The 20,435-nt window shown below is 47.7% G+C and overlaps 1 protein-coding gene across 1 annotated transcript in view; it reads left to right on the forward strand.

The window, feature by feature from the left end:
- The window catches only part of KCNJ2 (potassium inwardly rectifying channel subfamily J member 2), a 31,890-nt gene that overhangs the window by 3,482 nt on the left and 7,973 nt on the right, over positions 1–20,435 (forward strand). The gene's annotated exons all lie outside the window — the stretch shown is intronic.

Consider the following 20,435-nt stretch of genomic DNA (forward strand, 5'->3'; position numbering starts at 1 on the left):
TGAGGATTTCAGTTTTATCATCGTTGAGGCATAACCGGTGGGTTGCCATCCAGTTCTGGACAATGTCATTAACTGACTTGATATTTGCAGTGCCAAGGTGGTAGGTGCCTGATGCTGAAAACATTTGAATGGTGACATAAAGCAACTTTATTTTTTTACCTGCCCAGATAGTAGTCATCATGGATATAAACAAATCTTTAAATGGATGCTATGTGTTGCTCACTTTAACTGTCCCAGTTTTGCAAGCTCTTCGAGTTGCAAACGTTCCATCATGCATATGAAAGTCTCTGCCACTGATGAAATGTGTTTGCGACCTGAGCACCTTAACAACCTGCAGAGTCAACAGACACTAGGTGTGTGTCTGCCTCGCTGAGACTTGGGAAATTGGCAGTGCTTGAATGTTCTATAATTTACTCGGGAGAAAAGAAAAGCATCAAAACATGTTTCTTGAGCTTTTGAACTAAAGGTACGCTCTGTAAAAAGCAAACAAACTAGTGGTAAGGTGTACCAATGATTTATATTACACGTCCATCTTTGAGTTTAGGGAAAGTTACTCAACCTTATACAATTCAACATTGTGTGTGCATCTCTGACACCTTAGAAAGCCACTTTATTAGCAACAGTGCAGTTCTTGTGCCTGGCTTAAAAGGCAATCATGTCTTACCCGCTGCATTATCGACAATGCCTGCAGTCTTATTTGGGAAGTGCAGTTGGGTGCTGAACAATGTAAACATCTCTACGAGAGCCAATTGCAGTTTTCACCCTGTTGCTTCAGAAGTATGGGTGCAGTTGCCCCATTTGCCACCCTCTACACGGCGCCTATGCCGAGAATAGTAACAAGTAGTGAAGAATTTGTTACTCTTGGTTCGGCACACATGACTTCACCAATTGTTATTTATCTGTATGGTGTTTTGTAAACAGGGCACTTCAAAGCGCTGAATAGGCCCCATTGTCTTCCCCCTTTGGAAATCACTTGACATGCAGGAGGCAGTCCCACATTCCCACTCTCAGTAGAGTGTTGTATATTTTATTAAAGAGGGTACAGAGGTAAAGAAGACACCAGGGAGTTTTCTGGTAGAGTGAGGTATGGGGACACTGTATTATAATAGAGTACCCCCAGCCCTATAGAGAATATGGATATGTCTCTTCACAATAGATTTCCATGACCTGCTTAAGCTCGCACCAGTTTCAATGTGTGGCCGCCTTGGCCTTTCTTTTGCCACAGTTCTACTTCAGAACGGAAAGCTGGGCACTCAGTCCAAACGTACCACCATTCAGTAGTGCGGAGAATCTGAAAGTGAAGGTGTGAGCGATTGTCCCTAGTAATGTTGCGGAGTGAGTGGGTAGGCCTGCACTGTGGCACAGCACACACTGGTTCTCCGCTAGAAGCTTTCTGAGTGGAGAGGGGGTAGCAGAGATGATAGGCATACAGCATTCTCAGGTTTTTCTAGAAGGCCAGGTGAGTTGTCAAGGTCAGTGCTGGAAATTGACAACATTTACCGGGGGAACAACGGAGAGCGGGGAACAACGGAGAGCGGGGTTAAGTGTTGAACGATGGAATATAGGATGCTGGCTGCTTTGCATAAAAACAAAGTGCATTTTGGGAACATAAGAACGACCACACATTTATCAAACATGTCTGTGCTAGTAATTAAAACTTTAATTCCTTCTGCGAATGCAATGCACTCTTGGTTTGGTGCTCCTTTCCTCTGCGCGAATAGTAACCCTAACAGTAGAATGTGTGACAAGCACGAGACATATATACAGCTTTGGATCTTGAGCAGAGGACTGTCAGATGCAGTTTGTGAAAACGTGTGCGTGTCAAATACACTAGGCACAGGAGTCAGGGGCAGATCGCTTTTGCAACTTGGCAAGGTTTGGGTCTTGTATCTACACAGGGCAAGGCTCCGCAAGACATTTCTTGTCAGAGCTCCGTTCCTTCTTGGTCTAGGCCATTTCCGCCACTGGTCACGGTCACATGCTAGCTTCGTTGTTAAATTCAGAGCTCCTTGACACCACCACTATCTGCACGTTCTGTTTCACATTTGAGTAACAGGTGCAGTGGCAGCACTCGTGACGGGTGTAAGTGACACTCATCTCCCTCCCCACTCCTCTACTCTTCCCTGATTCTGCATTTCAAATGTTTCCAAATAGCTAGTGTGGGTCCACTCAAGTTCCAATATCACGACTCTACTTTGATTTCTGGCAGACTTTCAAGTATAACACGCTCCATTTTAAAGTACCGTACTATTTTAAGAATATTTATAGATACTCAAAACAGTACATTTGCAAGCCCCACGCCACCCCACGTCGGCTAGGCGCATGACTCTAGGCCTCCAAACAAGAACCTTTCCCTTTCTAGGCGTTCATACAACAAACTGATGCTGGCTCGGGCTTCAAGTCAATTAACCAAAATAGACTTTATCAACAGACCAATGTTTTGTAAAACCAAAACCCAGGACATGGAAATTGGCGTCCCTCTGACGTAGAGCGTCCCATGTCGCTTCGACTTTGAAGACCTGGAAATCCCCCTGGACTCTTCTTGAAGAGCTCAGCAGCCAGCCTAACTCTTAACAGATCGTTGTGATCACTGGGCATCTTTCACTGCCAATCTCGAAAATGTCGATTATTTTCCTCACGAATTTGTGCACTTTTTATCAACATAAATGTGGGGAGAGATCCCCACAGCCCACCACCCCATATCTCCCACTACTAATTAGTACCCCCATCCCACTTACCATCTATATTTGCGAGAAAAAGTGAAAACATTTGATGGAAACCGACCTACATTTTCAGGTTCGCAGTGATGGGATTCGACATTTTCGTCCTATACCACTCAACAGGCCAGCTGGATTCAGGCCTTGGTTCCAGACCACGATGGCAGGCAGTTAAGCCTCATCTGCAGTGTAGAAACCGAATGGTTGCAAATGTAACGGTGCCATTTTATGGCACGATAACATACCATTAAGCACAATGAAGAGAGGTTATATGTTTTTATTTATTGTGCAAAATGCTTTTCATATAGACCTTACACAAAATGTATCACTAAAACAAATACAAGCCAAGGTATGGTCTATAGGGCTCGACTATCCTCTCCCTCTCGGTGCTTGCTGATGCGGGATAACACAGGATAACAATGATGTTTTTTTGGAGCAAAAATTGGGCCCGGGTCGCGATCTACGGAGAATGCGAGACTAGTTTGAGTGCTCCATAAGCTTTAAAATGAAGCTGCTAAACCAGAAACCTGGGTATGCATACCGTATGCTGGAGGTCTCCAAGAGCACACCGAACTCGAGCTCTAACGAACCTGGGTATGCCCACCGTATGCCGGAGGTGTCCAGGAGCACACCAAACTCGAGCTCTAACGTACCTGGGTATGCACACCGTATGCCGGAGGTGTCCAAGAGCACACCGAACTCGAGCTCTAACGTACCTGGGTATGCACACCATATGCCGGAGGTGTCCAAGAGCACACCCAATTCGAGCTCTAACGAACCTGGGTATGCACACCTTATGCCGGATGTGTCCAAGAGCACTCCGAACTCGAGCTCTAACGTACCTGGGTATGCACACCATATGCCGGAGGTGTCCAAGAGCACACTGAACTCGAGCTCTAACGAACCTGGGTATGCACACCTTATGCCGGATGTGTCCAAGAGCACACCGAACTCAAGCTCTAACGAACATGGGTATGCACACCGTATGCCAGAGGTGTCCAGGAGCACACCGAACTCGAGCTCTAATGTACCTGGGTATGCACACCGTATGCTGGAAGTGTCCAAGAGCACGCCGAACTGGAGCTCTAACATACCTGGGTATGCACACCGTATGCTGGAGGTGTCCAATAGCACACCAAACTCGAGCTCTGACGAACATGGGTATGCACACCGTATGCTGGAGTTGTCCAGGAACACACCGAACTTGAGCTCTAATGTACCTGGGTATGCACACCTTATGCCGGATGTGTCCAAGAGCACACCAAACTCGAGCTCTAATGTACCTGGGTATGCACACCATATGACGGAGGTGTCCAAGAGCACACCAAACTCGAGCTCTAACGTACCTGGGTATGGACACCTTATGCCGGATGTGTCCAAGAGCACACCAAACTCGAGCTCTAACGAACATGGGTATGCACACCGTATGCTGGAGGTGTCCAGGAGCACACCAAACTCGAGCTCTAATGTACCTGGGTATGCACACCGTATGCTGGAGGTGTCCAAGAGCACACCAAACTCGAGCTCTAACGAATCTGGGTATGCACACCGTATGCTGGAGGTGTCCAGGAGCACACCAAACTCGAGCTCTAATGTACCTGGGTATGCACACCTTATGCCGGATGTGTCCAAGAGCACCCCAAACTCGAGCTCTAACGTACCTGGGTATGCACACCGTATGCCGGAGGTGTCCAGGAGCACACCAAACTCGAGCTCTAATGTACCTGGGTATGCACACCTTATGCCGGATGTGTCCAAGAGCACACCGAACTCAAGCTCTAACGAACATGGGTATGCACACCGTATGCCAGAGGTGTCCAGGAGCACACCGAACTCGAGCTCTAATGTACCTCGGTATGCACACCGTATGCTGGAAGTGTCCAAGAGCACGCCGAACTGGAGCTCTAACGTACCTGGGTATGCACACCGTATGCTGGAGGTGTCCAATAGCACACCAAACTCGAGCTCTGACGAACATGGGTATGCACACTGTATGCTGGAGTTGTCCAGGAACACACCGAACTTGAGCTCTAATGTACCTGGGTATGCACACCTTATGCCGGATGTGTCCAAGAGCACACCAAACTCCAGCTCTAACGTACCTGGGTATGCACACCGTATGCCGGAGGGGTCCAAGAGCACACCAAACTCGAGCTCTAATGTACCTGGGTATGCACACCATATGACAGAGGTGTCCAAGAGCACACCAAACTCGAGCTCTAACGTACCTGGGTATGGACACCTTATGCCGGATGTGTCCAAGAGCACACCAAACTCGAGCTCTAACGAACATGGGTATGCACACCGTATGCTGGAGGTGTCCAGGAGCACACCAAACTCGAGCTCTAATGTACCTGGGTATGCACACCGTATGCTGGAGGTGTCCAAGAGCACACCAAACTCGAGCTTTAACGAATCTGGGTATGCACACCGTATGCTGGAGGTGTCCAGGAGCACACCAAACTCGAGCTCTAATGTACCTGGGTATGCACACCTTATGCCGGATGTGTCCAAGAGCACCCCAAACTCGAGCTCTAACGTACCTGGGTATGCACACCGTATGCCGGAGGTGTCCAAGAGCACACCGAACTCGAGCTCTAACGTACCTGGGTATGCACACCATATACCGGAGGTGTCCAAGAGCACACCGAACTCGAGCTCTAACGTACCTGGGTATGCACACCATATGCCGGAGGTGTCCAAGAGCACACCCAATTCGAGCTCTAACGAACCTGGGTATGCACACCTTATGCCGGATGTGTCCAAGAGCACTCCGAACTCGAGCTCTAACGTACCTGGGTATGCACACCATATGCCGGAGGTGTCCAAGAGCACACTGAACTCGAGCTCTAACGAACCTGGGTATGCACACCTTATGCCGGATGTGTCCAAGAGCACACCGAACTCAAGCTCTAACGAACATGGGTATGCACACCGTATGCCAGAGGTGTCCAGGAGCACACCGAACTCGAGCTCTAATGTACCTGGGTATGCACACCGTATGCTGGAAGTGTCCAAGAGCACGCCGAACTGGAGCTCTAACATACCTGGGTATGCACACCGTATGCTGGAGGTGTCCAATAGCACACCAAACTCGAGCTCTGACGAACCTCGTTATGCACATCGTATGCTGAAGGTGTCCAAGAGCACTCCGAACCCGAGCTCTAACGATCATAGTTGAGAGCCGTGAGACTTGCAATGAGGTCCAGACTCCAGTGAGTGTAATAGGGAGTAACTGGTGAGAAAGAGGGAGTGACAGTTGGAGAGGTGGACGAGAAGATACAAAGGAGAGAATTGGGGGGGGAGAATCAGAGAGAGGGGAGGAGAGTGTGGCAGGGAGAAAAAGAAGGGTGGGGAGGCAAGTTGCAGCGGCATAGAGTGAACGGAGAGAAAAAGGCACAACAGAGTGGGCGAACACAGAAACTGCCAGATAAGAGACAGAGCGTTCGACAGGCGAGGTAGAGGAACAGGACAGAGCCGAAAGTAGACTGGGCGTGTAGAGGGAGAGAGTTAAATGATGGCGTGTGCACCCTTGAACACCACATCATTGAGACTGGCTTTCCAAATTCCAGTGGCCCTTGGCAGGCATGCCTCGGGAGTTGGCCATCGCGGGGACTCACCTACCCACCGGCGGACGCTTCCCCTGCTCCAGCTGAGCAGAGTTTCCCACCAGAGAGATGAAAAGCTGGCGCGGCGCCATGATTCGCCCAAGCAAACAACTGCAATCAGAGCTGGGCCGCGAGCGCGCCAGACATTTCCTTGTTATCGATGGAAACATTGAGAGTTAACCGATACCGTGGCATTAGCGCGTAATCCCGAGGACACACTTCCAGCAGGAAATGAACCATGGAAACTGCAGACTCTACTCACAGGCCCAAGCTGTACGTCTAACACTAATGAGTTTTCCTTTTGCTTGGGAAAGAGTGAAGCAGAGGGGCTGGCTGTCAGTGTCAGCCATCTAGGCTAGTGTGGCGAGGCACTCAGCCTCTTTACTCTCTATCGCACACAACGTTATTTACTGTTAATGTATGTGATGGTCAATGCGAAGGGGGTTGCTTCATGGCGACTGGTGAAGTGCAAGAGGTTGGAAGAAGGGGGAGGACACGCCAATGAGTGCGTACTCAGTGGTTCCAGGACCTCAGTTAGCGCAGGAAAGTCAGACAGCGTGAATTTGCTGGGAGAGGAAGGTTTCATCATCAAGGCGGACGATTCTAGCTGGACTTGCAGGAGCAGGAGAGGTTACACTAGCAGTGCTATGTAATGTTAATGGGCATACGCATAGCGCCTTTCACCATTGCATTGGTCTCAACGCGCTGTAGGTTGAACGCCCTCGGGGCTGCAGTCAGAGAAATAAATAGTGCGTGCGTGCACGGGGTATGTGTGCAGGTAGGCCGAATTTATCGTCGTGGGGGGGGGGGGAGGAGGGTAGCTGCCTTTTGTGGTGCTGGAGGTGGAGTGCAGTGTGTGTATGTGAGACGGGTAGTATGTGTACAGCTAGGCCGAATTTGCTGTGGGGGATAGCTGCATACTAGTGAAGGTGGTGCCGTGTGGTGTGTAGGGGGTGTGTGAGATCATGTGTACAGCTAGGTCGAATTTGCCATGGAGGTTAGCTGCATTCTAGTGGAGGTGGTGCTTTGCAGTGTGAAGGGGTTTGTAAGATCATGTGTGCAGCTAGACCAAATTTATCGTGGGGGTTAGCTGCATTTTGCGCTGGAGGTGGAGTGCAGAGTATGTTACACAGGTAGTATGTGTAAAGCTAGGCCAAATTTTCTGTGGGGGATAGCTGCATTCTAGTGGAGGTGGCGCTGTGCAGTGTGTAGGGGATTTGCGAGAGCATGTGTGCAGCTATGCCGATTTTATTGTTAGGAATAGCTGCATTCTAGTGGATGTGGTGCTGTGCAGTGTGTCAAGGGTATGTGAGATCATGTGTACAGCTAGGCCGAATTTTCTCTGTGGGGTAGCTGCATTCTAGTGGAGGTGGTGCTGTGGAGTGTGTAGGGGGTATGTGGGAGCATGTGTGCAGCTAGGCCGAATTTGCCGTGGGGGTAGCTGCATTCAAGTGGATGTGGTGCTGTGCAGTGTGTAGAAGGCATGTGAGATAATGTGTACAGCTAGGCCAAATCGTCCATGGGGAATAGCTGCATTCCAGTGGAGTTGGTGCTGTGTTATGCGCAGGGGGTATGTGAGATCATGTGTACAGCTAGGCCAAATTTGCTGTGTGGGATAGCTGCATTCTAGTGGAGGTGGTGCTGTGCAGTCTGTAGAGGGTATGTGAGATCATGTGTGCAGCTAGGCCAAATTTATCGTGGCGGTTAGCTGCCTTTTGTGCTGGAGGTGGAGTGCAGAGTATGTTAAACATGTAGTATGTGTAGAGCTAGGCCGAATTTTCAGTGGGGGATAGCTGCATTCTAGTGGAGGTGGTGCTGTGCAGTGTGTAGGGGGTTTGCGAGAGCATGTGTGCAGCTATGCCGTTTCTATTGTTGGGGATAGCTGCATACTAGTGGATGTGGTGCTGTGCAGTGTGTCGAGGGTATGTGAGATCATGTGTTCATCTAGGCCGAATTTGATGTGTGGGGTACCTAAATTCTAGTGGAGGTGGTGCTGTACGGTGTGTAGGGGGTATGCGAGAGCTTGTGTGCACCTAGGCTGAATTTGCTTTGGGGGGTAGCTGCATTCTAGTGGATGTGGTGCTGTGCAGTGTGTAGAGGGCATGTGGGATAATGTGTACAGCTAGGCCGAATTGTCTGTGGGGGATAGCTGCATTCTAGTGGAGTTGGTGCGGTGTTTTGTGCAAGGGGTATGTGAGATCATGTGTGCAGCTAGGAAGAATTTGCTGTGCGGGATAGCTGCATTCTAGTCGAGGTGGTGCTGTACGGTGTGTAGGGGGTTTGTGTGATCATGTGTGGAGCTTGCCCGAATTTGTTGTGGGGGATAGCTACATTCTAATGTTCATATCATTATGGTGATATCAGCAGGAGATTGAGGTCAGGCACTTCCAAGGGAGGCGGGATACAGTAAGTGTTAATGATGATTAAGGACTAAGGACAAGGGCGAAGCATGCATTATATTGAACGATGGATGGTCCAAAACTGGTTTGGGTTGAACCAAGGCAAGACAGACATTCTGCTGGTGCTGTCTGCTATACAGCCCTTTCTAAGTCCTTAGTTGCCTACCCTGATTTTATATTAGGGGAATATACTATTAAGGTCAAGCTCATTGCATTTCGTAGAAAGCTGAAAACCTTAATGTTTTAATTGGCGAGTTACGTTTGCTTGGGATTTCTGTTTGGTGTTGGGCCGAGCACTGTGAAACTTGTGGGTAGTGGTGCCCCTCGCGCTATAAACAAAATTAGAAATAGACAACACAAGTCATGGTCCTGAGCAGACAGCTGTTCAAGGACAGACTCTACGTCTTGCGCATTGAAGGGTTGTCTGAGAAAGTCCCACAGAAGAAACTCAGGTTAGGGTCCAGAGTAGGCGAGGGGAGCGCTCAGGGTCTGGCGCTAAATACTCGGTTACTCTCCTGCTTACATTCAGTCTTTCTGGCTGAGAGACATGTTGTTCTCCCTGTGTCCCTTCATCATATTCAATAAACACCTTTGCATGTTAGTCCTTACCCACAGTCTTCTGTTTATATGTTCACGTTTTCTTTAAAGGCTCGCTGGACTTTTTATATAAACTCATCAGGGTAAATGCCACCTTGGCGTGGAATCAGGACCTTGATGGACCTAACTTCCCAGTCTCTGATACAGATGCCCTAACTTTGCAGCATCAGAAGTTGCTTTATTTTAGCGGACCAAGCTGGGAGATTGTCCTTCTGACCTCTTACTGTGAGATTTTCAACCTCAAGTCACTATACACCGCTTTTCATGGCCGGAATAAGGCCCCTTCACCTAAAATAGACCCCAATCACTAACAGAACATTCAACTTGTGTTTTCTGATCCACACACACCCAATGACCACAGTGAGACTGAAGGCTGCAACATATGGAGGTTAGTTGCTCTGTACAGTAGGACATGGGAAGCAGACCCTGTCCACGCTTTCCATGCTCACTATCTATATGCCCAGGTAGCTGGCCCACATATTAAGCGCTCTCCTCGGGCATGGGGCCAGCCTGCACTTAAAAAGTTCACATCTGGTGGCATGACCAGCTGCAGCTTTTAGCCATCTGAGTTCGTTACATTGAGTGACATTCATTTGGGTAATTATTATACCAGTAATTGCAATTCTCAGAAAAAAAGGAGCAGCCTATCGCCGACGGCTCAAAGGAGCCCAGCCTTTCTGATTTGAAATATGTTGTATGTGTTGGAGTTCGGGATATGGAACCAGTCTCTCAGAAGAAAGTTCATATGTTCTGCTAAGCTCTTTGACGTGTGTGTATCTATCGATGGCCCCACCGAGGCCTCATGGGAATTTAAAGTTACAAGTCATATCCACAGAGGAGGAAACAGTGGAAGCCACTGGGCCAAGGAAGCCAAAGTAAGGAAGGTTGAGAGTGGGCACAAAGGTCATTGCATGCCAAATCAGTGACAACTGATGAAGCCACAACGATGAGCATTCCAAATGAAAGGCAACAGCCAAAGCCAAAGGACAGAGCATTCCAACTAAAGGGCAATGCAAGATACCACAGAGAAGAAGAAGGATATTAAGGTAAGACTAAAAGACCAAGTGCAGGGGGTGCTCAAGGAAGAGCAGCAGCAGAAGCTCCGTAGCAGAGCCGTTCAACTGGAGGACAATGGCAAAAGTTACTGGGCAGAAGAAGCCAAAATGGGAATACCAAATGAAGCCACCGTACAGCGGAAACCTAAAGGAAGGGCAACAGTGACAGCCACATGAATTGGGACATCAAAGACAGTGCAAAAATAGAAACTGCAAACAGTTAAAGCCGCTAGAAGAACTACACTGGGAGCAGTGAAGCAGACAAAGCGAAAGGAAGGAAATAACAGTAGAAACGGGACAATGGAGGCCAACCGAAGCACACGAGTGCAAAGAAAGGGCAACAACAGAAGCAGCAGAACAGAGAAAGCCACAAGATTCCAACAGTGGAAGCCACGGAGAGAAGAATCAAAAGGAAGTACAGCAGAAGCGGAGCAGAATAAGCCAAAGAAAGGACAACAACAGCAGTTGCAGCATAGAGGAATCCAGCAACAGGAGAACAATGGTATTCACAAGGCAGAGGAATCCAATAGATGGAGAACATCAGAAGCCACTAGACAGAGGAACCAAAAGAAAAGCAGTGCAAGCCACCTGCTAGAGGAAGTCAATCAAGAACAGCAACAGAAGTGACGGGACAGAGGAAGCCAAAAGCAGGAGAACAATGGTATCCACAAGGCAGAGGAATCCAAAATAACAGCAGAGGAAGCCGCCATGCAGAGGAAGCCAATCAGGAATAACAGCAGAAGCCACGGGAAAGAGGAGGCCAACAGTATGCCAACAGCGGAAGTCATGGGGCAGAGTAACACAAAGAAAGGGTAGCATCTGAATCTGTGGGACAGTGGAAGCCAAAAGAAGGATAACAGTGGGATCATGGGGCAGAGGAAACCAAAGGAAGGAGAACAGAAGCAGCAGGGCACTGAAACTAAAGGGAGAATAACCGAAGCACTTGGGCGCACAGTGCTACATTTATGTTTTAAGGAACATATCTTTGTTAGATATCTTGATGTACATAAAGCACTTCCAAAGTGGTTACATCCTTTGAATTGTAAACATTCCACAAACGAGCGTGGTCTTTTAAAAATGTGCACGCTCCCAGATGCAGGTATCACAGCGTGAATGGTGCTGTATCAACACCGCAAGGACTATGTGCCAACATTATACACCTCATAAAGTGAGAAGAAGGATTGACGTTCACATTCAAGGTTCACTCATGTTCTCCGTGGGGCTCTGTCATCTTGTTTAAGGGTGCTTTTGCAGAGACCAAACCCTGCTGGGGTTCTCTTTAGCTCCTCCAAGCCAGTGGCAGCGCTGTTGGCCATTGATATGACACTTGCCACCTAGTGAGTTGCATGCTGGTTCCCAGAAAGTGGTGGTGACATTTCTCGGTCATGGTGGTTCATTTTATTGACATTAGTAGGTTATCAGTCCTGCTGCGATTAGAAACTGTGACCTACAGATTACACACAGAACTGACCCACAAAGGGCAAATGCCATGCACTTTCTACCCACCACACTCTGCAGGGCCTATCCTAGAAGAATAAACACGTTTGGGCTTTTGTGTAGGCAAAGGAAAGGCCCTTGCAAGGCACTGCCATAGTGGTATCAACTGGCTATTGATGGTAGCAGGTGCAAAAATCTTGGGGGTAACTGGCCATCTATTACCAGTGGCTAGCAAATGCCCAATACTTATGCACAAGCCAAGACTTTGCCAATGCACGTCTTTAACAGGTCTTCAGTGAAATACTGGCATAGTGCTAATAAATTGGGTGGCTGAAAGCAGACCTTGTAAAGACATTTACATTACACCAGTCACAGGTTTACAGCTCCAATTAAGTCATCAACTCCCAGAAGACCACTTTGAAAGAACACTGGCAGACACTTCAAGTGCAAAGTTTGATTATAAGGCGTGATTAAAGCAAGGTCAAAGAGTTCCCAGTGTTTTGGGTGGGGAAGGGCAGGCAATGGGTGTGAATGGCCATAGGGCTTATTGGTGGGCAAATAACCAAACAACACCTGCAAGCTTTGTTCCCCTTATCAAATGCCAATTGTCCCTATCTGTGCGCTAATGCAATATTTATGGATGGCTAAAGCGCCACCTAAACTAAGTGAATTGTCCCATGTTGCCTAATCCCAAACATAGTATTCATCAACTTGGTAGTGCTTATTTTCTGGACCTCAAGGAGATTAACTGAGATTATCCTGTTGGAATTTGTATTCATGATCTGACGAATCTCCATCAAACTCTTCCGCGGGCACTGAACTCAATGAGCTATCTGACCCGCAGAAGACACAGTGCTTTAATTAGCAACATCTAAATGTCCATCCGACTCTTTATTAAAGAGGAATGCTACGTTGAAAAAAAAAAAAAAGACGAAAATCAGAAACTTTTAAAAGCATTCCTTTTCTTGAAAGAGCAACATTCTGGCAAGTATGCTCCATTCCAGGGGTGGGGAGAGGGGACAATGAACTTTCCAAAAATGCAGACAAAATACTGAAACAGGTGTAAACGCACAGCCACTATAGCATGTTTTTATTGAGTCATTTGGGAGCCATTTTTAAACTGGCAACCATGGATGTGTCAGGAGCTGCCAAAGCCTTCTCGTGCATTTCGGATTTTTACAGATGACTAATCGCAGAAAATATGTGTTCGAAGGCATTCTTGCATAATTGCAGAACGCCTCGCGTGAAGCTAGGGACCGCGTCTTCAGCCGGTTTGAAACATGTGTGCGAGCCTCTGCGACGCTGATTTGCCGCCCCCACTCCCCTTTTTCAGCAGCCGTTCCTTATCTAAATAAATACGTCCACGTTTTCTGAAACGGGCGAACCCAACACATGTGTTTAGTCTTCTCATCCACAGGTGCGGCCATTTCGTCTGAACTAAATGAGACTGATTTTACAGCTCCATCAACGAAGAGTCTGCGCTATGTTTTTGGCAGGAGCTCAAATCTAGCTGATGCCATTTTCCAATACAGCTGTCAGGCTATTTTTAGACAGCTATTATTGCTTCATTTAACCTGTAAACTGCGCGATGAAGGGCATGCATTATGCATATGCATGCCATGTTCTAACTAGTGCATCCTTAATGACTTTTGACACAGCTGATTAATTAGGTATGGAGTTATGAGTTATGTAATTGTCACATTGAATGCTTCCCACTGCACACATCAGCTGTCCATTCGCTTTGACATACTCCTCAATTTCTCGTTTGCTTTATTAGTTTTAGACACTTAAAGAGAGGAACAAAGCAGGTACGACTCAAGATGGAGGAGCAAATAAGACATGGCTCAGGAGAGGGGAGCAAAGCAGGTGTGGTTCAGGGTGGAGGAGCAAATAAAACATGGCTCAGGAGAGAGGAGCAAAGCAGGGGTGGCTCAAGGTGGAGAAGCAAATAAGACATGGCTCAGGAGAGAGGAGCAAAGCAGGGGGGGCTCAGGGTGGAGAAGCAAATAAGACATTGGTCAAGAGAGAGGAACAAAACAGGTGTGGCTCAGGATGAAGGAGCAACTCTGACATGGCTCAGGGGAGAGCAACAAAACAGCCATGGATCAGGGTGGAGAAACAAAGGAAACATGGCTCAAGAGAGAGGAACAAAACAGGTGCTGCTCAGGATGTAGGAGCAAATATGACATGGCTCAGGAGAGAGGAACACAACAGGCATGACCCAGGGAGGAAGACTCTGAGCAAATAAGACATGGCTCAGGAGAGGGGAGCAAAGCAGGTGTGCCTCAGGGTGGAGGAGCAAAGAAAACATGGCTCAGGAGAAAGGAACACAACAGGCATGACCCAGGGAGGAGGACTCTGAGCAAATAAGACATGGCTCAGGAGAGGGGAGCAAAGCAGGTGTGGCTCAGGGTGGAGGAGCAAAGAAAACATGGCTCAAGAAAGAGGAACAATACAGGTGTGGCTCAGGATGGAGGAGAAAATATGAAATTGCTCAGGGGAGAGGAACAAAACAGGCGTGGCTCAGGGTGGAGAAGCAAAGAAAACATGGCTCGGGAGAGAGGAGCAAAGCAGCTGTGGCTCAGGAGAAACAAAGCATCCATGACCCAGGAACGAGCGACCCAAGCTAAGATCTCGGCAACGGCATAATGGAACAGATGGGTCTCGAATGAGCAAAATATCAGGAGATAGGAGCAAAGCAGGTGTGGATCAGGGTGGGGAAGCAAATAAGGCATGGCTCAGGAGAGAGACACAAAACAGGCATGGCTCAGGGTGGAGGAGCAAATATGACATGGTTCAGGGGAGAGGAACAAAACAGACATGGCTCAGGGTGGAGACACAAATAAGACATGGCTTAAAAAAGAGGAACAAAACAGGTGTGGCTCAGGATGGAGGAGCACATATGACATGGCTCAGGAGAGAGGAGCAAAGCAGGTGTGGATCAGGGTGGAGAAGCAAATAAGGCATGACTCAGGAGAGAGACACAAAACAGGCATGGCTCAGGATGGAGAGGCAAGGAAAACATGGCTCAAGAGAGTGGAACAAAACAAAACAGGTGTGGCTCAGGATGGAGGAGCAAATAAGACGTAGCTCAGGAGAGAGGACCAACAGAGGCATGGCTCAGGGCAGAGAAGCAAAGAAAACATGGCCCAGGAGTGAGGAGCAAAGCAGGTGTGGCTCAGGGTGGAGAAGCAAACAAGACATGGCTCAGGAGAAACAAAGCATGCATGACCCAGTACCAATCGACCCAAGATCTTGGCAAAGGCATAATGGAACAGATGGGTCTTCAATGAGCAAAATGTCCAGGTCCGTGCAGTGGTTCCAGAGTAAGGGACCCAGGGAGGTTGATACAGGGACTGTATTTGATGCACCGCGGTTTTCTATGGATCCTGATTATGGGTAGCAATGGATAAGCATGGCGTGAGGGTCTGCTTTCCATGCCATCTAGGGGGTAATTCATGGATTATTTGCGCCGAAAAAAAGGGATTTTATGCGCCATTCTGCCGGGAAATTCCCATTTGTTAAACAGGGATTTGCGGGCAGAATGGCGCACAAATCCCGTTTTTTTCAGCGCAAATAATCTATGAATTACCCCCCCCCCCAGTCTCAAGTGCTTTGAAGCCGGTTGGAATGCCAGAAAAACAAGACATCTCTTTTTGGAGAGTTGCCGTGCAGAGAACAAACAAGGGCAGCATCAGGACGTTTTATTTTTTTCAGTTAAAAGGAGCCTGACCCCCATGTGTGCCCCCAGAAACGACCCGATAGTGCCAGTCAGTAGGCTTATAACACAGCAATATATTCCTTTCTATATTATTTGTGTTCTGGGGCTTACAACGAGTGCTTTGCAGCACTCGCCTTACAAGCTGCGTTTGCTGGAGCCCTTCTGGCCTCACTTCCCTCGGGGTATACAGAAGTGTTACAACACTGGTTCCTCCACATCAGTTATTTGCTGACAAATAAGGATTTATAGTTTTTAAGTGGGCATTTAGCGTTTCAGCTCCCTGCTGCCTGGCTGCCTCATGATAATCAGCAGTTGCTAATCCCCGGCTGTATTTCTTTGTCTCCATTATAATGTTTGCACCTCATGGGTGCCTCAGACTGTTTTCTGCTCTAAGCAAGTGGGGGACCCAAACCATCATGTTGAAATGAGCCACCACAAGCCTTCAGCCGAGTTAAAGCACAAAGGTATGGTGGAGTAGGACCCGCTTTAATGGATGGTATTGGGGATTGTAAAAAAAAGTTCATTCTTCATGTGAAGTAATTGTGTGTGGTGCCTTATATATTGCCTTTTTGCAGAACACATACCAGGATGAAAAAAAATGTCCGGCTCGCCCGGCTATGTTCTACACACTTCATCGGGTCCAACGGCCTGGCATTCCAGCTCCGACAGTGGCAGGCCAGTTTGCGCTGGCATGGTATTCGAAGGAACGCCCTTCATGAGAAACCTCACTGGCCTTTTCAATTTGCCGTATGATCCTTACCACTTATTTATTTATGAGTCTTTTGTGAATCGTGGACATAGTCAACTGGGTTTCCAGACGTGCTTTTCAAGAGGCTAATGAGGAGGCCTTGGCTGCAGACGGAACGTGTGGCAGTGGCACGTCAGAGCGAGGCATGGTGTCGAGTGCGAGCAAATGAGTTGGCGCAGTGCAGTGTTATTAATATCATTATCATATGGTATTTTATGAGTGGGGTCAGGGCCGGTATTAGGGCAGGGCTGCCCGATCAACCGCCATGCCAGCTCGGGGGAGACGTTAATGTCTCCCCTGAGCTGGTACGGTGGAAGAAGGCGCGACAGGAGCCCTATTGAAATTAAATGCGCCACGATCTCGTGAGCGGGGAACATTTAATAACAATAGGGCGCTGATGCTGACGTATGCTTCAATCTAGGGTGGTCAACTTTTTGAGTTCGTTTTGCGGGACGCCTGCCCACAAGGCGACGATGAGGTCACAGTGTCATTCACGTTTGATCAGCCCTTCCAACCCGCCATCCCTGCATGACCAGGGGCACGCTGGAGAAGGGAAAAAGGGGCGCCATGCTTTTGTTTTGCTGCCACGGGCGCTCCTGCTGCTGAAGCCGGTCCTGCGTGGGGATAAGCTTCTGGGAACGGAAGCAGATTGCAAGTGAACAATGCAAGTGAGTGTGGCGCTAACAGCGGGGGGGAAGGGAGGGGCGGCTAGTGTATGAGGTATTATTGTGAAGTGTTGCCATCACCACCCTGCCCCATTCGACCTGATCAGCATTGCCTAGAGGTGAATTCCCCCCAGTAAACACCCGCACGCCTTTAGATCAGTATTCGGATCTCACAGCTGCAGCCCTGGCCTCTGATAAGAGGAGGATCAGGGGAATGCCAGCTGCTCAACACACCCACTTGGCAAAACCCATCCTGGCGCAAGAGCTTATCCACATGCATGTTTGCAACTGCAGACAGGATACCATCTTTTATAGCAAGTATACAACGAAACCTTTTAACCTTTAAACTGTGTGAAATGCCAAACAATTCTATTGTTATGCAAAAAGTTATAGCATTGGCCGTAGCGTGCTAAGGAGACATTCTCCATAGCCGTTCGGATTCCACACACACCCATGCTTGGGGTTTTCCCTCACGACTGAAGAAAATGCAGCAGACACTGTTTTCTAGGTCTCTCGGTTTATGTGTAGGGCCTGTGAGCGATCTCAGGCGTTCGTCCCCCCACCCCCCCCCCAGTGTGCATTATAGTGAGTGATGTCACAAGTTAACTGCACCACACTGAAGAAAGAGGCTCGTGCAAGCAGGAGAAGAACACAGGGACGGCGTCACTGCCTTTCAACATTTTCAGTTGAAATTGTCCAGAGCCTAATGGGGGCCCTGACCAGCTGCCACCTGTTGATAGTCTTATGATGCAGCAACATACTCTTTAAATCAGAACATTTAAGGCCTGATTCACAGAACGTTTTTCAATGGGATTGCACCATTATAAAACGGCTCTGTGAATCAGGCCCTTGATGTGCTCTTTGTGGTGCACATATTACAGGCTGACTTGGCTAGTGCCCTCAGGCCATCACCTTGGCCTGTTGCAGTATCAAGCAATGGGCTTATCAACTAACCCATACTAACCACTAAGAGCAATTAAAAGTTTTTCATTGGACGTTTAGTGTCTCAGTTCCCTGCTGGCGGCCTGTCCCGTGATATTCTGCAGCTATAAACTCCTGGCTGCCCTCTTTTGCCTACATTACAAAATTAAGCCCCCCTCAGGTGCCTCTGGCTGTTTTCCCCTTACTTTATGCAATTGCATGCTGGGACTTGTAGTTTCATGCTTATCATGTCGCAGTTGCAGCATGGAAAACACAGTTGCTTAAAACCCAGGCCTGGATGAAAGCACCCAGCTGTCTTCTCTGCTTAAAGCTGAGTAGAGGGTGTTGGTTTTATCAATTCCCATCCCATATTTACATAGCAACGTTGGTTCCACTTATAGCCACATCATCCAATTGCGCCCACTTTAAATTAATTTGAACGTATTCAATCAGTCATCATCAAGCAACTTTGTACACTGGATAGACTACATAAGAACATGAAAGGGCAGTGTAGCAATCAAAGCAAAGACAAGCGTGCAGTACATCTTTTAATAGCAATTTTTACACCCACGCAGTCCATATCCCCTGCGCATATGCCCATGGTTCCAGCAACCCATGGCGGGCACCCTGTTCCCGGTGGATCACCTTAAACTGATATTGCCTTAGAGCGCCTAGAAGGCTTCCACTTCAGAGCTCAAAGAGGCAGGATCTTTATAAGGTATGCTGAAGGGTTTGTTAGACAAAACAGCCTGCAACTGCCCCCACTGCCACCTCCACAACATGATCATGCAGGATACAACATTGAGATTTGATGAGCATGAGCTAAAACCAGCTACTGGGTGTCGGGCTTCACCCTGTTGGCAGGGGTAACCGCAGGGGAACCTGGAGCTACCAGAGATGCCCCTTGAACATTTTGTATGAAGCACTTGGTTTCATGTGTATTGGATGTGTTCTACGGCTTCTTTATTAACATTCTCAAATACTCAAAGATAATGCCACATTTACATGTTTGGAAGGCACCAGTTGGCCCTAGGAGCCAAAAGTAGCTCCTAGTAGCTGTTGGTTTCAAGCTAACCAGGCTCTACTATGCTGGAAAATGCAAAATATTACAAATGTCTTGCCAGTGGTATGTTATTAGTTCAGGATGCCAGGGATCGGTGGACGATCAGCACCACCATTGAGGCATATTCCGAGGAAACAAGCACCCAACTGCGTTCCATTCTTATCCCAATGCAGGGATCTGTGTTTGATATTTAAATTTTGACTCGCATGCTCAGGGCAAAGCCATTTGTGTATCCACTTCCTGGCAGTCAATCAAGAGTCAATTACAGGCAGTGGGATCTTAAGTGTCACCTCCACTTCACTTGTGGGTGGTTGGGGTCATTTTTGATGCCGCCAGTGTAGCCCGTCTCCTGGTGCTGTCACCATATTCAGGATTCAGAGCCTTCTTTAGGTGGTCCACCACACCTGCTGCACTTGTGGAGAGGCAAATTGATTCAGGCCTCGCCCACGGTGGGTCTTGAAAAAGTAGGGAATTTGCTTAATAAAAAAGGATGGATCGCCCTGATAATCTAGAGGAAGCTCTGCACCCTTGAGTTCTGGGCAGGCCATTTAAGCGAACGTTTCTAGGGTGCTGACATTCTGGACACCAGCCTACAATTCCACCCGGAGGGATCATGAAACTGCCCCCACAAGTAGCAAATATGCCCTGAATGAGTGGGTGCCAAGCAGGGTCGGTTGGGGCATTAAATTGTCTCGGCACCAATGAAAAAGTAGCCCACATTTGCAAATGGCTATTCATTCATTTTGTAACACTGTTTGAATAATACCCAAGGGGGAGGTTTTTGATAAAATGTGATGCAAATTGTGCATTTTAAAGAATATTTATTCAGCAACACTGGTCAAAACTACTAGCTGCAAGGTGAAGTAACTCATCAAAGAGGCCCAAAAAAGTGGCCTATTTGAACAAAAAAACTGGCCCACAGCAGCATTTGAGTTTTTGGTTTGGCCATGGGCCTATTGCCCTACAGGCCAGTCAGAGCCTGTGCCAAAACCGCACTTTTCTAGACTGAATCGGATTTGTAGGAAGTATTTGTTTGAGATTTTGATGGGCTTCAAGAATGTTTGGTCTCATGAGACTTCATTTTGTGTATTTTCATTATCAGATTGAATTTTCAGACCTACAATTTTGCAAAGAGAAATATAATACCACTAACAGATAATCAATGACCTTGTTCTTTTTTTCAACTTCTTTTACCTTCAAATGTATTTGCATAATTTAGGAAAATAATTAAAATAAAACGGCTTCACGTTGTTGCACATGATGTGCCAGTGTCTGTCTTCGTTATTAAATGAAGACAGGTGGCCTGTACCATGGAGTTAATAATGAAAGCTCTTATTGGCTGGATCTTCACATTATGTATCATTATGTATGTCATTTTACTACCAATTTCCAGCCAGTCTGCATTCCAGTACGTGGAGCAAAAACGAAGTGTGGCCTCCACCAAAGTAACTTTAATGATGATTGATTATTAGCATTTTAGAATCGAGTGCAATGTGATACATTG

Source organism: Ambystoma mexicanum, chromosome 3q (genome assembly GCF_040938575.1).
Source record: "Ambystoma mexicanum isolate Mex_15411 chromosome 3q, UKY_AmexF1_1, whole genome shotgun sequence".
Lineage (NCBI taxonomy): Eukaryota > Metazoa > Chordata > Amphibia > Caudata > Ambystomatidae > Ambystoma > Ambystoma mexicanum.